This window comes from Phyllostomus discolor, chromosome 13 (genome assembly GCF_004126475.2).
Source record: "Phyllostomus discolor isolate MPI-MPIP mPhyDis1 chromosome 13, mPhyDis1.pri.v3, whole genome shotgun sequence".
In the NCBI taxonomy this organism is placed as follows: domain Eukaryota; kingdom Metazoa; phylum Chordata; class Mammalia; order Chiroptera; family Phyllostomidae; genus Phyllostomus; species Phyllostomus discolor.
This window is the reverse complement of record NC_040915.2, coordinates 15,603,228-15,625,985: the sequence shown is the minus strand read 5'-3', so window position 1 is coordinate 15,625,985 and position 22,758 is coordinate 15,603,228. Positions and strand designations below refer to the sequence as shown.

The 22,758-nt window shown below is 40.0% G+C and overlaps 1 long non-coding RNA gene across 1 annotated transcript; it reads right to left on the bottom strand.

Annotated features, from left to right (window-relative positions):
• Nucleotides 1–6,076: 6,076 nt before the first annotated feature.
• Nucleotides 6,077–22,491, bottom strand: LOC118497929. The gene is made up of 3 exons (XR_004900445.1): nt 21,844–22,491; nt 7,374–7,378; nt 6,077–6,086 (listed from the first exon to the last, which is right to left on the bottom strand). It is a non-coding gene; the product is annotated as an uncharacterized LOC118497929 (long non-coding RNA).
• Nucleotides 22,492–22,758: the final 267 nt, after the last annotated feature.

Below are 22,758 nucleotides of genomic sequence, written 5' to 3'. Positions count from 1 at the left end.
AGAACATGATGCTCAAGGGCAAGGGCAGGGCAGAGCAAGCACTGAAAGAGGCCATGCCAGTGCACACAAGAGGTGATGATGATGACGTGCATCATGACAGCAGTAGTAAACGAAATATACCACAGATTTCAGATTTATCTTGAAACTGGGAATGACAGGGTTTGTTCAAGGATTGTCTGTCAGGCATGAAAGAAAGGGAGGAGTCAGGATGATTACAACGTGGGTCTGGTTGTCTTCATTTCGTTATATATTCAAATAAATCTCCAGTGTCCCCTGAAACCTTCTTTTCTATTTCTTCCCACCCAAGTCTGGTTGTATACAAGTCATCTGCCACTATGACTTACAGGATCTATTCTGATTTTCCCCTTTATGTGAGTTCAGAGAGATCCCAGCCTGAGTTTAAGATTAGAATCATAACTAGATTTTTGTTGCACTTGTTTCTTCTTCCTTTTCTATAGTTTCTATGACTTCATTTGTGTTTCAGTGGTCTGATTATATTGGTGTTACTTTTAAACTCCTGGGAAAGCATATATGTAAGGGGGGGGAGGAAGGGAAGAAAGGAAGGAGGGAGGGAGAGATGAATAGAGACAGAGATAGAAAGAGATGGAAAAACTGAGGGAGAAGTGGAAGGGGAGACAGACAGACAGACAGACAGAGACAGACAGATAGACAGAGAATATGAAATGGCCAAATGATCAGTAGATATGTCGTTTAGACAGTAAAGAAATGAATGCAAGGATACAGTTACTGGACAGAGTGAAAAAGTGTGACGGATCAGAATAGATTCATCACCCCTCCCAGAACTATTAAAAAAAAACAGAAGATACTCGCTGACATTTCAGAAGTGTGTCCCCAAGTTGATGACTAATAGAACCTAAGTTCATAGTTCACATCAATTTATTTTGAGGCAAAGGGTTAAAAAAGGGAGAACATAATTTAAAAGACAAAGAAGAAAACTTAAGTTCATTGTGTGTTGATTCATAAAAGAATTAAACTGTTTCTTAACTTCCAAAAGGAAGACAATCTTCTAAATGTATTGTTCTAAAAATGATAGTGAAATAGCATCACTATCATTACAGTGATAGTATATATCACTATAAATAGCATCATCAGGATGATAATTTTGGACGTGTTAAGTTTATTACCTTAAGCCAGATTTATCTAAATACTCATGCTCCATCTCCTTGCATGACAACTTTTAAGAATATATAATAGAAAAGGAGAAAAGAAAGAGTGGGAAAGAGCAGAACAAAGAAAAATATGCATAAGAAAATGAAGCCAAGGATAAAATTCATGTACCCCATGACCCCCCTTAATTAAAAAGAATGAAAAAAAAGTCAACATAAACTTCTTATAAGTCACTAAAGATAGTCTATAAATTTAATGTTTGAGCTTCCTACAAACCCAACAAAAGAGGAAAATAAGATCATGAATAAAAACCTAGTTTCTATAAGATTAAAACAAACCAGCAACATTGTGGGAGCTAAGACCAAAACCTAAAGAAACTGCATTCTGTGGAGCCATGTAGTATGGGTAAAGACCTTGACTATATTCATTCAACAAAGATACTCACAGAGACAGTTTCTTCTAATGTTCTGAATGAATTGTTCATCTTTTCTCTTTCTTAAGCAAAGCATCACCTTTAATTCTGGTAATTTTGAGCTCATGTTACTTTTTTTTTTAGAATAATTACAATGTACCATAAAATGATCCTTGCCACCATGGCAACAATTTAACCTGTTGCTACTCTGCAGAGGCCAGCTAAAGGGATAAAAAGGCAACAGTTTCTAGGCGTAATATCCACAGATATGTAATGTAAACAATGACACTTTTGCAACTTCTGCCATTTGACGATGTGTCAAGAAAGTTGTCTGGAAACAAATCCACCTGAAAGATTCTGCTATGATTAGGACCAAACGCACTAGATGAAAACCTTCTGACTGGGGCCAAAGCCAAGATTATTGGTTCCGCTCTGGATGTTCTTAAAATGGGACATTTCTGAAGGTCTCCTTCCTAAGTATCAGCATGGCCACCTAGGACACCTCACACTTGCTCAAGCCTTACAAATGTGCTCAAAACTGGGCTTATTTACTATCTAAATGCATGTGTTGGGTGGTAATGAGAACATGGTGCTGATTTAGGTATTGTATTTTAAGGGAAACAAAAGATATGTTAATGTTTTATTCATCTTCAAAGTAACCATAAATTGTGCCTCCATATATAGCTCCTCCTCAGGCAAAGGAGGAAGTCCAAGTTATTAAAATTAATGTATAAAAACCAAAATAAAAAAAACCTTTTTCTGGCACCTTCTTGATGACAAAGAATTAGAATCAATGGCAAAATTGGCCTGGAACGCAAGTTTTCATTTCCTTCCCCTGGGTGGTTGGACATGTGTGAGGTTTGCTCTCAGCCCCTCAAAAGTCCCCCTTCCTTTTTTCTTGCTCCTGGGACCATCATTCTTGTGCCTGTACAGACATCTGAGCAGACCTGATCACTTTCACTTCTGCTGGGGAAATCACTACGCACTTCTTTAAATGACAGAGAAAAGGAGAAAACTTAGATCTTTGGTACCAAGATCACTGGATGTGGGAGGGTCAGGGATCAGTCAGGCCCTGCAGGACCATAAAATGCATGAATGAAGGAGAAAGAAAAATATAGTCAGAAAGGAAAATAGGGGGAGAAGGAAAGAGAAAGAGGTGAGGACAGAAACTAATTGCTGAGCGTGAATATTCCTGCACTCATCTATTTTGCAAATCCTGGTTGAGCATCAGAAAGTCCCTGGCGCCAGCCTTTATTTCACATATGAGGTTCTCCGGGGTCTGACTCTGAGAACATCTGCTGAGTCAGTGGCTCTGAGCTGAACCAGGAAATTCACCAAAATTAGGAGAGTCAGGGGCTTAATGAGGGTCAATCTGAAAAAAAGTTATCCTGAGAGGAAAAATCCTCTGATCTGAGTTTTTCTCTTCTGACAATTCGTGCTTCGTGTTCAAAGCAAATGGCACACCAGCGGTCACTGTTTCTTCATTAAGCATTGGGCAGTTTTGCTTCTTCTGGAGAAAGAAATGTATGCCCCTTCTTACAGGCTTCATTCCTCTGGTGCTCTCAGAGCATTCGCCCAGAAAGGGAGCTAGCTTCCACTATGACTGTGGCAGAAGAAGGTGCAGCTAATGTCCCACAGGTACTAACTTTGATAGGCACTTAATGAATGCCTGCTCTGTGCAAGAACAGAGAGAAACAGAGCACAGCTCACACCCTCCTACGGCTTCAGCTGTAACTTCATAATGAGACTTTTCAGAGGCTGATTCATGAAAGTGTCAGGATGGATGGTATTTTTATTCCCATTCTACAGCTGGGTAAAGTGAGTTCTAAGGAAGTCAAGTGACGTGCTAAAGGTCACCCAGAGGTGACAGCATCAGAAAAGTACATGATCACAGGACTGATGTCATGTGCTGGGTAGTTTAAATTGAAAAGGAAGAAAACATTCATGTGGTGGGGACAGGCTTATCTAAAAAGAAAGGTGTTGCTCTGAGTTTCTCAGTTTCATTTATTCAGCAAATAAGTGCAGGCAGTACTCTAGGCAATGAGGATACAGCTAGCAGTGAACAAAACAAAACTCGTATGGTGCTTACATCTAGATAAGAGAGTCAGACTGTGCTTTTTAAAACACAAATATAGTGTGTGAGGTAGAAGGTGCTATGCAGAAGATGAAAACAAAGTGAGGGGAGAGAAACCACCTGGGGGCAGGGGGCTGTTTTAGATAGAGTGTGGTGGGGTGGGGGGCTTCTCTGAGGAAGTGACATTTGAACAGAGATTTGAATAAAGCGAAGGACAAGGTGTGGGGATATCTGGGGGACTCCAGGCAGGGGAGCAGCAGGAAGCAAGGCCCTGATGTGAGAAGGTGTTTGGCAAGTTTGAGGAACAGCAAGAAGGCCAGTGTGGCTGGAGCAAAGAGAAACGGAGCATCATGGGGAGAGGTGGCCAGCAAGGCAGCCTAGGTCCAGGGTGTGGACTTTGGCTTTGACTCTGAGTGAGATGGGAAGCTATGGAGGGTTTTAAGGCAGGGACTGCCAGGGCCTGTCTTAGTTTCAACGAGGTCCCTCTGGCTGGAGTGTGAAGATCAGACTGCAGAGAGCAAGTCAGGAAGCTGCAGCAGTTGTCTAAATGAGAGATGGTGAAGACTTGGGTCGGGTGTAGTGGCGGCCATGTATTAGCATGTATTCAGCACGTGAAATCAGGATTTTCTGAAGGGTTGGATATGCAGTATGAGAGAAAGAGAGAGGCTTACAGACCAGATAATTTAGCCGAGCTGTAAGTCCCTCACAACTTAATATTCCAACATAACCTTAGGGCCAAGGAAAACACCCTTGTCTTGGACACAGGACCTTCTGGCCTGCACGAGATGACATTATCTGATTAGTCCTGGTTCCACCCATTATCAGCTGAGAGATTAGGGCAAGTGAGTGGCCCTCCCTACATCTCAGGATCTTCGCTATGACTTAGGGATGATCATTTCTACTCTACCTACCTCAAAAGGATGTGTTGAATAAAACTCCCAAGTGCAGGCAGCATAAACTTAGGGACTATTAGTTCCATCAGCAGCACCATCAGAGTTAACTTTCTGAGTCAATTCAGTTGTCTTTGGGGGATCATTAGTAGATTCCAGGAAGCTCCCCTGCCCAAATGTCTCCCTCCAAAGGCCTGTCATAATGAAAGAATTTGACAAGTAGCCTGATTCCCTTCTGTGAAGGCATCTCGGACCCCAGACCTCCTCCTTTAAAAGAGAAACTCTAACTCCACTACTGTCAATCGTTTGTCATTTTTGATGCTTTTCTATATCCACTCACTTCTCTGTCATTATGGATGGCTTAAGTTTGGGAAAAAGAAAAGAATAAATGTGGGGCAGAGAATGCAACAGTTGTGGGGAGGTTGGTGAACAGACCCCCTTGAGGGAGGGGCCTCCAGAAATAAACTCTGTCTCTGGTGAAGGACTCCTAGTTCCGTGGAGTGTCCCCGTCGTGGTGGGAATCTACAGATCTGAGCTCTGATCCTACCACAACAATGTCCTTGGGACTAGAAGTCTGTCCCCACCCCTGTTGTGTTAGGTGACCACCACCTGAAATCCTGCAGGCCCAATGCTGGTGAATTCAGAATAGCATATTGCTTAAAGCTGGAAGCCCTGTTCCCCACTAAGCAAGATGAGAGGAGAACACTCAGGGTTACGTGCAGCTAGGAGTCCCACTGCAAATTAGCTCAGCCGCAGGTGCGAGTGAATCCCGCCGGGAGGGCTTTCTCACTGGAGGGCGGTGAGCCAAGCCTTGAAGTAGCTGCAGCAGACCCTGACAGTTTCACAGGTGCACTGTCTCCAAGGTTGAAGAAACTCTGCTCCCATCATCTCTGCCGCTAACCACCACCACCTCTGGGAGCTTCGTCTTCGTGCCCAGGCTAATCTAACTGCGGTTCGAAGCCAGAGGACTCAATTGCTGCAGTGCCCTGAGCGTGGGACCCCACTGCAAAGCTGTTTGAGTCCCATTGTGATAACTACTTTTAGAGGATTATCCAAATCCCATCCACTGTACCTTCCTACAAGGCTGCCCTCAGGGTACCGGAGCCAGGACAAGTCCTGGTATCAGCTGAGAGACTACCACACTCTCCAGGAAGACCAACCTTTGTTACTGGAATTACAGCGGGGTTTCCGTTTCCTTCTGCCCTGGAGGCACCTGCTCCTCTATAACCTGACCTGCATTTGAAGCACCCTTGTCTTGTAGTTTGCAGAGGATTGGTGGGCAGGATTTTAGTCTTCTCCCTGGGGGTTCTGAGCCCTCCTGTTGAAAATCATGAGGCGCAAATGACTGTATAGGGGAAGCTGTGGTCTACCTGTGCTCCCGGAAGCTCCAGAGCTGTAGCCCCTGCCCTGTTGTCCTAAACCACATCTGAACCTTTTCTGTCTTTTCCCCTGAAAGGACACCAAACAGTACAGCCCATGAAGCCACAAAGACTGAAACTTCCTCTCTCCTCCCCACATCTCTGCTCAAGTCACACTGCAGACAATTGAACTCAGGACATGTTTATATGGTACCAATGGTTAACTGAGAGTTCCTAAGTGGAGTTCAGAGTCACTTACAAGTTCAAAGTGGAGATGTGTTTTTAGGGGTTGCATATAAATGCCCACACTCCCAAACAGGGTGGGGCCTTGCTGGGGAGACAGACTATGAAATAAAGGGTACCAGCATCTTTCCTTAAAATAACACGCCTTGTGAAGCTTTCCTTCTCATAAAAGTAATATCTCTTCACTGGAGAAAGCAGAAAAGTAGGTTGAAGAAAATAACTATCATCCACTGACCAGAGATAGCCATGATTAATATTTGCAAGCTTTTCCTGTGACGTGATTTAGCATAAATTAATACATTTTAGAAAACACAATCTAACACAATAGCATGAACTACATAAAGATATATTTTAAAAGGTAGTATTACTATATGTATTTTATATACACATATAATTCATGCATACACATATCTGTATATATGAATAAGTATTACTAGTAAGTATAAGATAATAAGTATACATTAGTATAAATAATAATATATATGCATTTATTATTTTATTATGAGCATTTTCCCTGGTAATTAGAAAACCATGATTTTCAGTGGCAGCGTTCCATCTTATGGATGTAGCATTATTTAACTATTCTTCTATTGGTTGATATTAAGGTGGTCACTAATATTTTATTATCATACATTGCACCTCTTATGGCTAACAAGGTAGGACATATTCGTAGAAGCAGAATTTCTTTCTTGAGGGACAGATGTTTGGCACTTTGGGGTCTGTGTAGCTGAAGTGCCATCCAGAGAGTTCATTTTGCTTCGGTACCAGCCAGGTTTTCAGGTTTGAACCGACCTATGGAGAAGGCAGTAGCACACAGTTCAACTTTTATTTCTAATTTGCTTTCCGCAATTTCAGTTACCCACAGCCAACGGCAGTCTGAAAATATTACATGGAAATTTCCAGAAAGAAATAATTCATAGGTTTTAAATTGTGCCCCGTTCTGAGTACCTCACGTGGTCTTATGACGTGGGCATTGTGTCATTCACATCATCACAAGGAGACGGGTGAGTACAGCAAACATCGGTATTCTGAAAGAGAGAGATCGCATTCACGTAACTTTTTTTTTCTTAAAGTCGTATCTGGAGTGAAATGGTAAGAACAGAATTTGTCACGCTAAATAATGAAAACCCTAACCTCTCACGGTGCAGACTTTGGGTCCTCCTTAAAGGTCAGAAACGTTACACGGGCCCAGGTATGATCGGGAATTCATGGAGGACAATGTCTTAGCTTTTGAACTCCTGTAAAAGAGCGCAGAACTGAAGGAAAACATACACTTTAATAAGCGAGACGACGTTCGAACAGTTTATGAATTATATTCCCATGAGCCAATCAAATCCTGCGTCCTCTGACATGGCTGCGCCGCCCACCACTGACGCTAGGAGAAAGCCAACACGCTTAAGGAAAGCAGAGCAACCCCTGCTTCACAGAGTCTTCTCGGCGGGCGGCGCTGCGGAGACGCAGTAATGCACCTGACCCCAGAGTGCTCCCACATTGACAGCTGTTCTGGTCCCTGCACGAGCGCCTTCAGTTCTCAAAATGACTAACCTGTACCTGTGTGGCGGGATTTGACCTGCTGATTGGTGTACTGTAAAGTTTTAATAAAAACTGGGTTTTTTTCAGAGTGCCACTTAGATGAGCAGATGCGAAATTATCGCATGGGAGTTTAAAAATTAGTCAGAGGCGTCTTGACAACCAAGTTTTTAAACCCAGGGCCTACCCTTGCCCCTGACTATTCTTGACTGTAATCTGCATGAACTTTTACTTCTCGCCTAGAATGGAACATGTGTTTTTTTTTTATAAAACAAATATTAATGGCAAAACTCTTGTGCCTTGTTATTTTAGCTGATTTATATCAATTTATCACCATTCCAAAGAAAATAGAAAGCATATGTTGGTTTGTAGTAACGTTTTTCTTTTTTTTCTTTTTTTTATTATTGCTATTGACACATATAGTAATATATGTCAATATATTGACACATTTTTAAAAAGTACAATTCAGTGGGCTTTAGTATAATCTTTATATAATTGTGTACAACCATCCCCATGATATAATTCCAGAGCATTTCCATCACACCAAATATAAACTCCATGCTCTTTAAGCAGGTCACTCCAATTTCCATTCTTCCCAAACCCCCTGGCAACCAGAATTGACTTTGGTGTCTATGGGTTTGCCTATTTTGGACATTTCATATAAACGGTATTATACAGCATGTGGTCTTTTGTGCCCGTCGTCTTTTGTGCCCGTCTGCCTGCATGTGTCGTTGTGTGTTGTCATTGTGCGTTGTCATTGTGTGTTGTAGCGTGTGCCTGTCAACACTTCAGTCCTTTCCGTCGCTGAATGATATGTTGTTGCATGCACACACCACGTTTTGTTTATCCACTCACCAGCTTATGGACATTTAGGTGGTTTCTACTTTTTGGCTGTTATGAATTATGGTGTTATAAACATTCGCGTGTAAGTATTTGTGTGGACACCTGTCTTTATTTCTCCTGGGTAGATACCCAGGAATGGAATTGCTGTGCTTAACTTTTTGAGGAAGTGCCACAGTGGCTGCACCATTTTGTAACTATCAGCAATGTATAAGAGTTCTCATTTTTCCACATCCTTACCAACACTTGTTATTTTCCATTGTTTTTATTACAGCCATCCTCGTGGGCATGAAGTGATACCTCGTGTATTAGTGAATTTCCTAATGACTAAGATGTCGAGCAGCTTTCCATGTGCTTATTGGCCATTTGTAAGTCTTCTTTGGAGAAGCTTCTATTCAAGACACCCCATTGTGTTTTCAAAAGATAAGGTTGTCTTTTATTATCAAGTTGTGAAAGTTCTCTGTATATTCTGGATCAATACCCTTATCATGTGTGTAACTTGCAAATATTTCATTCTGTGGACTTTTTCATTCTCTACCTAATGTCCTTTGAAAGAGAGAAGTTTTCATTTTGATATAGTCCAAGTTATCAACTTTTTCCTTGTTTGCTTGTGCTTTTGATGTCATATCTAAGAAACCACTGCCCAATCCAAGGTTATAGAGATTTACACTTAAGTTTTCTACCAAGTGTCTCATAGTTTTACCTAATACATTTAACTCTTTGATCCATTTTGAGTGAATTTTTGCACATGATATGAAGCAAGGTTCCAACTTCATTCTTTTGCCTATGGCTGTCCAGCTGGCCCAGCACCATTTTGTTGAAAAGATTGTTTTTTCTTTGAATAGTTTTCACATTCTTGACAAAAAATAAATGGCTATAGCCAGGTGGGTTTCTGTACTCTCAGCCCTGTTCCACTGCTCTGCTTGTCCATCCTTATGCCCATAGTGCCATGTCTTGATTGCTGTAGCTTTGGAGCACATTTTGAAATCAGGAGTTGTGAGTCCCCCAACTTCATTCTTCTTTTTTAAGATTATTTTGCTATTCTGGATTAATAATTTTTTAAAACATCAAGTTAACAATGAAGCTGCAACTCTCTAAAGGAAAACAGTTTCAAAAAGGCATTGTGACCTGAGTTTGGTATGTAGTTGGTACTTCTGAAAATGTTTGTTACGTAAAGTAGATTGACTACATCTCTATTCTAACTCTGGATGCCAGAACCCCTTCCCCTTCAGAGGTTTTTTTCACCCCCCTTCTCATTTATAAGAAAACTTTTACATCAATATGCTGTGTGTGTATGTATCAGAGTAAAGGACCTGGAACACTCCATTATAGTATTTATGTGTCTATTTTCCCCATTAGACTATAACCCCAAAGAAGACTAGAATCACCTCTAATCCATCCCTAAGTTCTCAAAGCCTTGTCCTGAGTAGATAGCCAATGCATGAATTTTGGAAGGAGAGAAGATAATAATGAAGGAAGGGATTTTGAATGAAGGGTGAGAAGATAAAAGGAAAGGGAAAGTAAAAGGGAAAGAGAAAAGAAACTGCTAATATTTACTTAATGTTTATAATATTCATGGAATAGTTTTAAAGGCATTATCTCAGGCATTCTCACAACACTCTTATAAGATAAGGACTCTTATAATCTTCATTTAACAGATGAGGGCAGTGAGACACAGAGTTAAATAATTTGTCCAAAGTCACGCAGCTAGCAAGTAGCCTTGGCAGTCTGGCTGCTTGTCAAGTTCTTTAATACTGCACTATGCTGTCTCTCACATGAAGATGAAAATTAAGATCCCTGGGCTTGACCCTTAGGGGAGTGGCTCAGTAGGTTTGAGGTGGTATCCCAGTATCTGTACTTTAAACAAATTCCCAAATTATTTGATGAACAGCTCAGTTGGAAACCAACCTATAAGGAGTGGCCAAATAAAACACTATGAGGGTCAAGGCAGGGAAGACTTTGGTGAAATTTCATACTTGGAAGAAAAAGTAAGAGAAAGATGAGGGGAAAGGAAGAACAAGCTCTTGGTTGTCTAACCAAGAAGGAGAACTGAGTGAGCCATGAACACCACCTTAGTCACTCTCTCCCTTGGCCCGCAGCTGGTCCTGGCTGGGGCTGCATTGCATGCCCTACAATGACATGTCCCTTTGACCAAGTCCTCATCATACCTGATATCTACTTTAGAGTATCCTATGAGCCAATGAATGCACCATAGGAGCAAATAAGAATGAGTAGTAAGAGAAACAACTAGTATGTATTCATTGCATGCATGTGCCAGGTTATGTTCTAAGGGCTTTCTATGTAAGAACTCACTTAAATCTCCAACAGCTGTATCAGGCTGGTACTGTTATCTTCCCTTGTTTTACAGGCAAGGAATCTGAGGCACACAAAGGTTAAAAAGCACGTCAAAGTCAGATCAGTAGCGAGTGGCAGAGCTAGATTCAAACCCAGGCAGGTTTGCCCCAGAGCTCACACTCTTCACCACTGTGTTGCTTCTAGAAGAAGGATGGATGGGGGGAAGGAAGGAAGGAAGAGGCCCATTCACAACTGAAACAGTTGCAATTGAGAAAAGCCAATACTTGGAGCAAATCTCATTTGAAAAGTGTGAATACACAAATCCTTCTGAGCACCCCTGTCGTTGGCCCAGCTCCATCAGGAGCGTTAGGAAGACCATGAGAACTCGAAGCGCGCTTAACACACAGCCCCCCTGCCTGGCCCCCCCGCCCCCCGGCAGCTGCAGAGACAACTTGGGGGGCCGACAGAATCACACCACGACTGCTGCCTCAAAAAGAGACTCCCAAAGTAGGGTCAATCGAATCTCTTTTTTTTTGCCGAATTTCAATAAAATCATCATCTAAAAAAGGTGGTATTCTTAGTTATCCATGAGGGTAAAATGATTTTTTTTTAATTCCACTATTTTGGTAGCAAGAAAAGTGTGAGTGATACTACCAGGGGCTCTGAAGTCCCTTTGTTTTCAGAGGAGATGTTAAAATATGTAAGCTGTCTGAAGTATCCACTTTTGCAGCTGAATTTAGGCTATTTAGGATCATTGTTTGTGTTTTCTGATGATTATTGAAAGTAAGTAGCATGTGGGTTACATCTCGGCCAGGGCTTGTCAACCTCAGCACTCCTGGCACTTTGGGCTGGGCAGTTCTTTGCCGTGAGAGGCTGTCCTGCCCACTGTGGGGTGTTTAGGACCGTCCCTCGCCTCTACCCACTAGATGCCGATGAGACTAGACCATTCCATCTGTGACAACCAACAATGCCTCCAGGTACTGCCAAATGCCCCTGGGGCAAAAATCACCCCCACTTGAGATACTGATCTAGAGGAAACCATTATAATTAATGATATGTCTAATCTCTTGAAGGTATTGTAGGAAATGTCCACTTTTTTTATCATAGTGCTTTAAATACTTGGGTGTTATTGAAAGTATTTATGAACAGAATATATTTAATAGCAAAATATGAATATGGTTGTGTCCTTATAAGAGGAAGAGGACACAAAGAAACAGGTATAAAAATATGTTGTTGGAGATAGTAAAATGGTAACACTATTATTATTATTATTATTATTATAACTATTAACTAGTACTACTTAGTGTCAAGTACAGAGATTAGCATACGTAATCTCATTGAATCTTTACAATAGCCCTCAGAGGGAAGCCAATCATGATGCCTATTTAATAGACAGGGAAACTGAGTAATCAAGTGAAGATCACACAGTAGAAGCATCAGAGCCTGTGTTCCTTCTAGTTGTGCCCTAGTCCAAGCCACTTTTGTTACCACTATTCTTCTTTTCAGCATGACCATCACTCGAGCCTCAGACTAGATCTATCTGCCCACCACCAACTCTTGCTCATCCTTGAAACTTTGACCTGCTTCCTCCAGAACCTTCCCAAATTCCCACCTTCACCCTCTGACCTCTGGTGCTCCTGGTACATCCTGTGCACCTCTTATTGCATTTTTTTGTATCACATCTGTGTTCTGTCTCCTTTTCACTGCAAGAGCCTTCAGGACAGGAGCCTACCTTATTTATCTCTATCTCCAGTGCCTTGCATATAGGCATCCAGTAGGAAGGAGAGAGAGCATGAGGAACATAGTTACTTCTGTGTGTGTTAAAAAAGATAGGCAGTGAAAGCCCAGAGTCCAGAGCAGAGAAAGAAGGTCTACAAGAGAAAAGACAGTTCCCCAGATCCAGCAATTGGAAGGTAGGATACTACAGGAAAGGGTCCTAAATCTAAAACCAATACCCAGTCTTGGTCCCCTCGGTCAATGCTTTGTTCACTCTGTTATACAAATTTTGATGGTGACATGAAAGGGATTTTTGGTGCCATTGGTATAAGTAAACAAATGACTTTGTGGGTTGATGCATGGCCAGCAATAAATTCATAAAAGGTAAATATTGACGTCTGAAGATATATATATATATATTACTGTGTTCAGTGTGTTAGGAAAGCTTGCGTGCTCATTTTGGTTCCTTGGCCAATCAGTGAGACTTCACACAAATCATTCCACTTCTCTGGGCTTTTATTTCTTTTGGCTGTAGAATTTTGCTGGCTAACAAGCATGTGATCAACTTCTGTGCTTTTAAATATCCTTATTTGAGCATGCTCAGCAGATGTGGAAATTGTATGGTTCTCTTGAGTTTCATAAGGATCAAATCCCACAGCGGTATGTAACTTGTGTGGTATATAGAGTTATGGGACCCCCAAAGCTGTGAGGAACCTGGTAAATCATACAGTGAAAATTTCCAGCTAGTGGCTGAATTTCTGTTTCAGAATTCCCAGCAGGTGCTCAATAAGCCTTGCATTACAATCCATGGCAGGAGGGGGAGAGTGGTTTAGTTTGAAAAAAGCTAGTGTGGAGTGTGTCTTCATGCACATCGTACTTTCTGCAGGGATGAAAACAATTTGTTGGTTTCCTTACATTGCCAGTCCCTTGCACAGGGCTTAGTGACAACAATAATCATGTTAACATAAGAGCACTTACAAATTGTCAGAGACTGTACAAAATACTTTCCATAGGATAGCTTATTTAATCTGTGCGAGAACTTTATGAAGCAAACACTATTATTACCTTTATTTTACCAATAAGGGAACTAAAATTCAGAGGTTAAGTAACTTGCCTAAAGACATATGTCTACCAAGAGGTAGAGTCTCAAGCCTATTTCAGACTGAGCTGGAGCTATTAATAACTAAATAAATGTTTACTGAATCCAACTAATGATATCCCTACCCACCACCACACCTATTCCCCTGCTACAAATGAGAAGTACAGAGTATACATATGTAACACAGTAGCAATATTTATACAAGAATTGTGAATTTAATTCAACTAAGGGATTGATTTTTCATATTAGTGGAGTTTTTCTTTCAGCTATCAGGACTGGGTTTCAAAAACACCAAAAATAATAAGGTATTAAAATAATTTTAATACATATTTCACTAGGCCATATTTACAGGTACTGTGTTTAAGTTAATGTATTATCAAATCAACTATAAACAAAGCAATAAAATATAAGGCTGAATTGATATGGAAAGCAGAGTTATAATTTAGGCTTTGCTAAATAGAGACCAGATAAGACATTTCTTTGGGAGGATTACCAGTTTTGTTTTGTTTTTGTGCATTTGTTTTTTTCTTTTAAGGCATAGCCTAAACTAGAGATGCAATTTCTACATTAATAAAAATGAAAATCTGAGGCAAAAGTAGCTGCAATGAGTAAATTAACCGAAGGGTGATATTGTCATTTTAGTAGGTGTATTTTAAATTAAGGAGTCTGACCATCTCACCTAGTTAATCGTTAACAGGAAACTCTAGGCAAACCTGTAAAGCAGGTAAGGTCTCTCTCTGGCTTCTCCTTCTTTTGGGGTCACCCTAGACAGCTGATAACTTTAGCTGCCTCTCTCTTCCAGAAGGAGCAGCACCTCATGTTGTAGGCCTTTACTTCTTATGTCAGGAGGCTTTCAGGTACAAGTGCTAAAGAGCTAACGCCAACTGGCCACCACAAACAAACAAAATTTACTCATCAGAGTGTGTAATAGGGCTATCTAGAAATAGCCCTAGCTTCAGGATCTACACATTCAAATGATATAATTGGGAATCTTTCTATCTCCAGATCTCTTTGCTTTTTTTGGTGGGGGGAGGGGGTGGGCAGGTCAACCTCATTTTGATGGAGGCTCTGAGCGGCAGAATACAGCTGCTCCAAACAGCTTAGCTATTTTTCCTGTTGGAAAAGGGCAAGCTTCTGAATAGTCCCAAGTCTAGAATAAAGTGTCACATGCCCATCTCTGAACAAAGTAATAGGCCAGGCCTGGCCCCTCCACAAATTTGGGGGTGGGTTAATCCCACCGCACACTCATGGACTGAAGTTCAGAAAAGGAGAGTTTTCCAAACAAAAGTTGAGGTCCTGGTACCACGTGTGGAGGGTGGATGTGTTGCAGACAAAAAACAGTACCTACCCACCATATGGTCATGATCAACGACATCATAGGAGGGAGGTTGTTCATCAAAAGCATTGCGGTGTCCCTGAGTAATCCCTTGCAGGTGATGCTTCCCAGTTCATATGTAAACCAATCCTTTAGAATTTATAATACAGTTAATATAAGGATGGATTCAGCAAATCTGGGACCATAAGCAAGACACAAGGGATCTTCAGGTAGAAGCCTGTTCTGCATAGTCATCCATGACTCCTACTCTAATTGAATTTTTCTAAAATGCCTGAAGGAAGGTGAAAGTAGAAAATGAGCTGGCAATGGACAAGTCTTTTTTTATAAGCTCATTAATGTGGCACATTTGGGTGCTTACTGATTGTCATGAATTACATTTGCCCGATCACTTCAATGCTACCGGAATACTTTCACAATAGTGCAAAGATACGCATGTAAGAATATTCATTGCAGCGTGGCTAACCATAGTAAAAATTTGGAAACAACTTAAATATTTTTCAACAAATGAAGGTTAGATAAATTATAACATAGCCAAACAATAGATAACAGTGTTCTTAACTGAAAATGTTGACATGAAAAGATGTCCCCAAAACATGTAATGAATAAAGTTGAAAGATATGCATAGTAAAATCCCATTTTTGTTTTTTTAACTGCATATATGTGAATGCATGCATGCACACATAAATAGACATAAAATTTCTGGAAGTTCACATACCAACTCTTAAAAATAGTTAATCTGCAAAATGGAATTCTGGGGTGAGAGAGTTTTTACATTTTACTGTCTATATTTCTGCCTTCTTGTGTTTGTATTTTTTAAACATAAGAATGTATTTTTAAAGTATATATATATTTTTTAAAAACTCTTTTTAAGACATAAGTGATATCTAAAGTTATGTTTTGTTCTCCCAAGGTCATTTACACTAAGACAACCAGTTTTGGGGGAGCCCCAATCTCCCTTCTGTACAATAGTCCCCATTTGTCATGTTCACAACTCACACCTTCACTCCTCACTGCTCTCCATTCGCTCTATAGAGTGGCCCTGTCAGGACTCACAGCCCTACTAAGCATTATTTCAATAATAATAATAATAATAATAATAACAATAACAACTACCTTGTAAAGCATTTGTGGAATGTGCTAACAGAATAGCCATTCAATAACCTATTTCTTTCTCTTCTTTTCCACCATTTATTCCCTCATTAATTCCAGACAGGACTATAACTATTCATAATAAAAATAATATAGATAGGTAGATAGATAGATAGATGTAGGTAGTATAGATGGTATCTATAGATAGGTGGAATAAGATTGAGCAATTAGAAACTGATCAAGGAGACTGTTGGTCCTGATGAACAGAAACACATGTGATGAAATCACTGAGAAGTAAAATAGAAAATGAAAATCAGAAGCAAGGAAAGAGGAATAAAAATATGCTGGACATCATTCAATAACTATTTGCTGATGGTAATTATAGGGATGGAAAACCCATCAGGCCTATGGAGCTAAAATTAATCAGCAAGTATTCATGGAGTGCCTCCTGCTTCTATTACTGGTTCTGGCTTCCTGCCTGCCCAGTGCCCAGGCTGGAGAAATTTGCATGACATTCAGCTTGTCCAGACAGAAGGAGCAAAAGAAGCAGACAGAGGCTCACAGCAGCTTTCTCTACCCCATTACATCTGTTGGAGTCACAGTCAAGAGAGACAAATTTCTTCTGTGAAAGACCATAAAACTAGCTTAAACATCGAAAGAGCCCAGTTAGGGAGACATACTATTTCTGCAAAGCAACAGTCAATTTATTTGTGTACTAGTTGAAATTTTTTAAGTAAAAACCCATAATCTTTTCCTGTTAAAACCAGGAAGGGAAATTAGTAGGACTTGCAACAACTATACTTGATTTCAAGGTTCATTCCCTTGCTGACAAACATTTTAGGTCATGGGTAACCTCCTTAATATTGTAAAATATGATGTTTGTGTCACTGTTAATATTCTGATAAGGAGCTATTGTAACAGGCATCTGTTGTTTTCTGTATGCCCAGCATCCCCTTTCTCCTATTTTAATTTAAAAGTCCAGTTGTTTGTGTGTGGGGGGAGGCATCTTTTCTCTCTCTTTCTCCCCTCCTTCCTTCCCTCCATTCCTCTCTCTGATTTATATCCACCTCTTAGATGTCAGTGGTGAGCACTTGACCTAGGCTTCGTCTATCACAGTACATATCGCCTGTGTACTGTGGTCATAGTAATTGGTTTAGGGTTGAGCATGTGACCCAGCTATGCCAATGTAACCCTTCTTAGGGACATCCACTAATATCATTGGGTAGGGGAAGGAAACTCTCTCTTCCACTGAAGTTACTAAGCTGGTAGGATGGTTTAAATCCAGGCGCTGGGGGCCACCAGGCAGAGATAGCCTCCCCAAGAATAAAGCCAAAACAGGAAAGTAAAGCTAAGCAATGCAGCCCAAGTCCTTCTGACATCATCCGAAACCCCAGATCCAGCCTGCCAAACACTGAACTTCCTCTGTCTTTTAAATGCATCAATAATATTCTCTTTGTTTTAACAGTTTGGCTTCTTTTAAATCCTTACCGACTCCCCCCACCCCCGCCCGCCAAAAAATGTTCTGACAGAATACTAATGACAAGCTTTCTTTCTAAGTATTATTTCCATGAGAATTTACCAAATAACCTGGAGGAAGCCCTCTATAATTTAAATCGGTCATGCTCACTTCCTAGGAACCCCCCTTTTCATCTCCATACTCACACCTAGTCCTTCTCCTTAAACACCTGATGATTTCTTGGTATATATGTCTGAATTGATAATGACTTGTTACTATATCTGTATGTGTTTCCTCCAGAGTAAAGATTGTATCTTAGCCATCTTATGTTTCCACAGCCCTATGGTGCCCAACATGTAATAGTTGCTATTTTGTTGAAGGAATTATATTTTGCTGAAGGAATAAATGTATGGGAGAGAAAATTAGTTGGGTAAGTCCCTACTATTAATAAAGATTCCATAATTAATTGAAACCATCAATAAAATATCTAATTATCAGAAGGCCAAAATGAACATCCAAACTGAATCCTGAAAGTGTCAATTGTTGGTAGCAGTTTAGTTGAGAATTTGTCCTTTCTCTGGTCACTGGAGTTGAAAGGTGGATGAATGATGAGTGGTTATTCTTATTTTTACAAAACATTTATTGTTTTTAAAATTCCATAAAATCTAATAATGTGCCTTGCAAATGTTCATCCTGCAATGTGGGGTATAGGTTGTAGGTTGTAGGGAGGAAGCAGGGAGGAACTTTCTGATAACTAGTAGGAAATACAGTGGTTGGCTTATGATAGTGTCCTTCTTTATGACATAGCAAGGAAAAATTGCGAACAAGGTCAAGAGAAACCTAAAAAGAGGCAGCACTGTCTGTGTGGCACAGGGCGATTGAGTGAGGGGGAGTTTCAAATTTAAAATGGGCAAATGCTAAAAAAAAAAAAAAAAAAGAATCTTCATAGATCAGGTTAGGATCCAGGCATTGGGATGAATAAACAATCCTTTGATGCAGGCAAAAATCTCAAGCAAATTTCTGGATGAGTAAGAACACTAAGTACATGAGTTCCAGTTATGGCATGGTACTGGTATTTGGATCATCCCCCTCCCACCTCCACTGCAAGGCAATGAAGCCCACCTTTCTCCACTCATTTCAAGGATATTTACTTAAACTCCAATACGGCCAATGTTTCCTTAGCTCCTTTGACATTGCTGCTCCTCACTCTATTTCTCAGGTACAGCTTCCTTGCACTCACTTCCTTCAACCATTGAGCTTTCTTAGTATTTGCCAGGTGGCTTTCCTTTAGCATGGTAGTTCCCAGAAGTCCAGACAGCTGCGGAATGGTTGGTTTGCCTTCCTTATTCTCCCGAATGGTTCCCTGTCCCACCATAGCTTCCCACTTTCACTGCTACCACCCCATACAAATCTCTACCTTTCCCCAAACCAATGCCCCTGCCTCCTCACTGCTCTCTTTGCTTCCTCTCTCAGCCCCCACACAGGCTCCATGGTCTGGGTGGAATGATCTTTTATAGATCACTCAGTTGTCAGGAGGGGGGCAGTCTCTATGTATTTTCAAGGAGACAAAAGTGAAACAACAGAGGTATAGGATGGGCTACACTCATTTTTCAATGAAGAGAGCAACTTCTTCACTGATCAGATAATAGTTTTCAAATACTGGGAAAAACATTTCCTCAATGTTTTGTGGTATTCGTAAGTACACACTTTTACGTTTAATCTTCATGATTAAAATTTCTTCCATCACAAGAAATGGAAGAAATTTGACCCATGAAGCAAAAGGTTACCAGTTCGATTTCCAGTCAGGTCACATGCCTGTGTCGCCAGTTCAGTGGGGGCCTCTCATATGGGTCCCCACTGTTTCTCTCTCACAAGGGTGTTTCTCTCACTCTCTTTGTCTTTCCCACCTCTCTCTAAAAATAAATAAATAAAATCTTAAAAAAATAAAATTTATCCTATTGCTATCTGAAGTTGGGACAAGCAACAAAATAAATTATGCCTGATTTGTTGTGTTATCTAATTTCTGTAGTGTAAATACTCTATCATGGTTGATTTCAAACTACCAAAATAGCATTTCTTATACAAAGTACATTCATATCTTGATTTGGCATTTGTTATAATTTTAAAAATTTGATGTCAGAAACACGCCAGTGCCTTTCAAAAGTACATTCATATCTTGTTCAGGGATCCCGTACTGAGGATGTTTTGATCTTTTGAACTCCACTATTTCTAATTTAGCTTTAAAAACAAACAAAAAAGAAAATAAAAGTCAGTGGGACCTAATAAATAAATAGGAAGTCAGCACAAAAATGAAAATATAGGTTCTCAAAAATGAGCTGATAGATTCCACCTACAAATTGAGCAGATTAAAACAATCTCTACCAGAGAACAAGGGATAGAAAAGGAGATTAAATCAGAAGAGGAAGAAAGCTAATGACATAATGGCCAGCCACAAATGCCACAAATGAAAACAAAGTACGTAATACTAGCTACAATTTATTCAGTGTGCCTGCTCTAAATGTCTCCAAACACTAAAAACATTAGGTTCCTGCTTATTGCAAAACTTACCTTTTTCATCTGCTGATATTTACCTTATCCTTGAATCAGGTATTGCTTAAACTAAGTTCTGCCAGCATAGAGAATGCAGACTTCACAGGACACCCATACAGCATTTCATGCATATGAGCACGAATGTGGTATTTTAGATTGTTCTGATGAAGTCATTGTATCACGAGAAGCAGCAAGACACCAGGGATGCTGGTAACAATTTAGCATTTCCCAGTTTATGTGGTGATATTAATTCCAGTTACAAAGAGAAGTACCAAAGTGGAATTCATTATGATTAGAGACTTGCTGTACCATGTGTGAATTGTTTATAATAGGCATGTCTGGTATCAAATGCAAATATTGAAGCAGAGAAAAGATGGGGCATTCAAAGCTCAGCTGGGTTCCCTTGGACCTCTTACCTAGAGATAAACAAGAACAGAAGTATTTCCTAAAGTCCTGGTGTTAGTTTTAAAAGGCATCTTACAGCTATGATAGATGCAGGAACATTTTTTAAAATCAGTTTTGACAACCCACAAAAGCTTCTGGTATTGGTTTAATATAAAACTAACATATTCAATGATCTATCACATTCAAAATGATTAATTATACAAACATGATAAAAATTTACTTGATTCCAATTTACATTTAGCATCATGAAGTATGTGTAGGGGGACATAGAAAGATATAATAAATAAAACTAGAACCATGACAAGGAATTAGGGGAATATAGAAAAATAAGTCACAAAGGAGGTGTCCTTATGTAAAAGGAAATGTGTGATAAAGGAATGTATGGGAATGAATGTGGTATAAGCTGGATCTTTCTTCAGCTAGCTCTGTCTTCACCAAAACTACTCATTGCATTCATCTCAGCTAATCTAAGTTCTTCATGCTCCCTGGAAACATACCAGCTGATGCCCAGGACGTGCTGAACCCTGGAACCAGGGTTAGTTCTTATACTCTACACGTGTCTTCTCCCACCTGTGGAGTTGTATGTTTACCAATAGCTCTCTGTGTCCCCCCCAAAACATGTTTATTCCATTTGTGCTTGTTGTTGTAATTACTTAAGTATTAAGTAAAATAATGTAACATGATTTTAAAAAGCAATAGCTGCTGCTCTATACAATCTGAATGAAAAGCTGCCTTGTAAACAATTGCTTTCAGATGAGGTGGGCCTTAAGACAACCATAGAAGACTGGGGCGAGGGCAGGGGCGACAAATCATAAAAACCTAGGAATCTGCACTCTCGTTTTGTAAGCACTTTAAAATTCTTGCTGCACTTTTTTTTAAATGAGAGAAATAGTAATACTGAATATTAATAATTGCTAATGATGATTAAACACTTAATAAGTTTCAGGAATTAGGCTGAGCATTTCACCTATATTTAACTTGTTTCATCTTTATAATAACTGGAGTTAGTACCATCATCATCCCCCTTTTACAAATGATGGAAACTGAGGCACAGATGGTCAGGTTGTCCAATGTCACATTCCTTACAGAGGTGGAGGTGACCCAGCCAGTCTGGCTCTTGGCCACAATGCTGTCCAGTGTTTCCACATGAACAAAGGCATCCTGCTCCAGTCAGTGGGCTCACGAAGGCTTTAGACCTTCATCCATGGAGTAGGAAACAAATGTTCAACTCTAGGTTTTGGGTTTTAAAGTTTAAAATGTGTGAGTATGATTGCTTTTTATGATTCCCCTGCTTTAACTGACTTTTAATTTAATTAAATACCAGTCCAACTGCATCAGCTGAGAGCAGGTAAAAGATAGTCATAAACACAGAATGGAAGTTGGGGAGCTGTGTACAATAGAAAAGGGAATTATTGTAGTTACTTCTTTTAACATAAATTTTTAAAATTACATTAAAGTATAACTCTATAACCTGCAGACTTAACACTTGATGCATTTCCCTAGTCTTTTCAACGCCTTGTTTTTATTACATATATGGAAATACCATTCATTGAAGGAGTTCTATGCATTAAACCCAAATACCATTCCATGTGCTTATAACCATCTAGGCCTGTAGAAGTTAAACGATTGTCCAGGGTCACACAGGCAGAATTTAAAACCTGCTATTTACATCTCAGATATGATGTCAAATTCCAATCTTAACTACAATAACTGCTCCCCCCTCTCCACTATGTAGCATAGCTTCAGCATTTCCCAGAACATTAACAGCAACAACTTGTTGGCAACTTTGACCTCTTATTGCATACACACACCATGATTAGTTCCACCTGAGTAGGAACATGACCTGATTTCATGTTTTAGGGGAGTAATCTGGCAGTGAGGCTTGGATTATTTTAATGGGAATGGAAATAATAAAATGTGAACAGAATGGGAGAACTCACTTGCATAATATATCAATTGCTATGTAAATGCAAAAGGTGGTTGGGTTATTATTTAGATTTAAGGTTTTACTGGCCTTAGGATAGAGTCTCAGACCCTTTCTATCCATCCATTAAGTCATTCATTCAACAAACATTCACTGGGCACATACTATGCAGCAGTGATATATAGGGTCCAGCACAATTGCACTGCTATTTTATTACAAAATCAAAAGCATGTAATTATGTAACATAACAATAGCATACTCACGCATGCCATCATGACATTTTAGGTGAAATGTTCAAATTAAAACTACAAATTATTATATCCATATTGTTACCCCACCAACCACACTCAAGCAGGCCTCACTTCTGCGGGATGCTGTAGTGGTGAAAAAGAAACACATGCCTGGCCTTCACA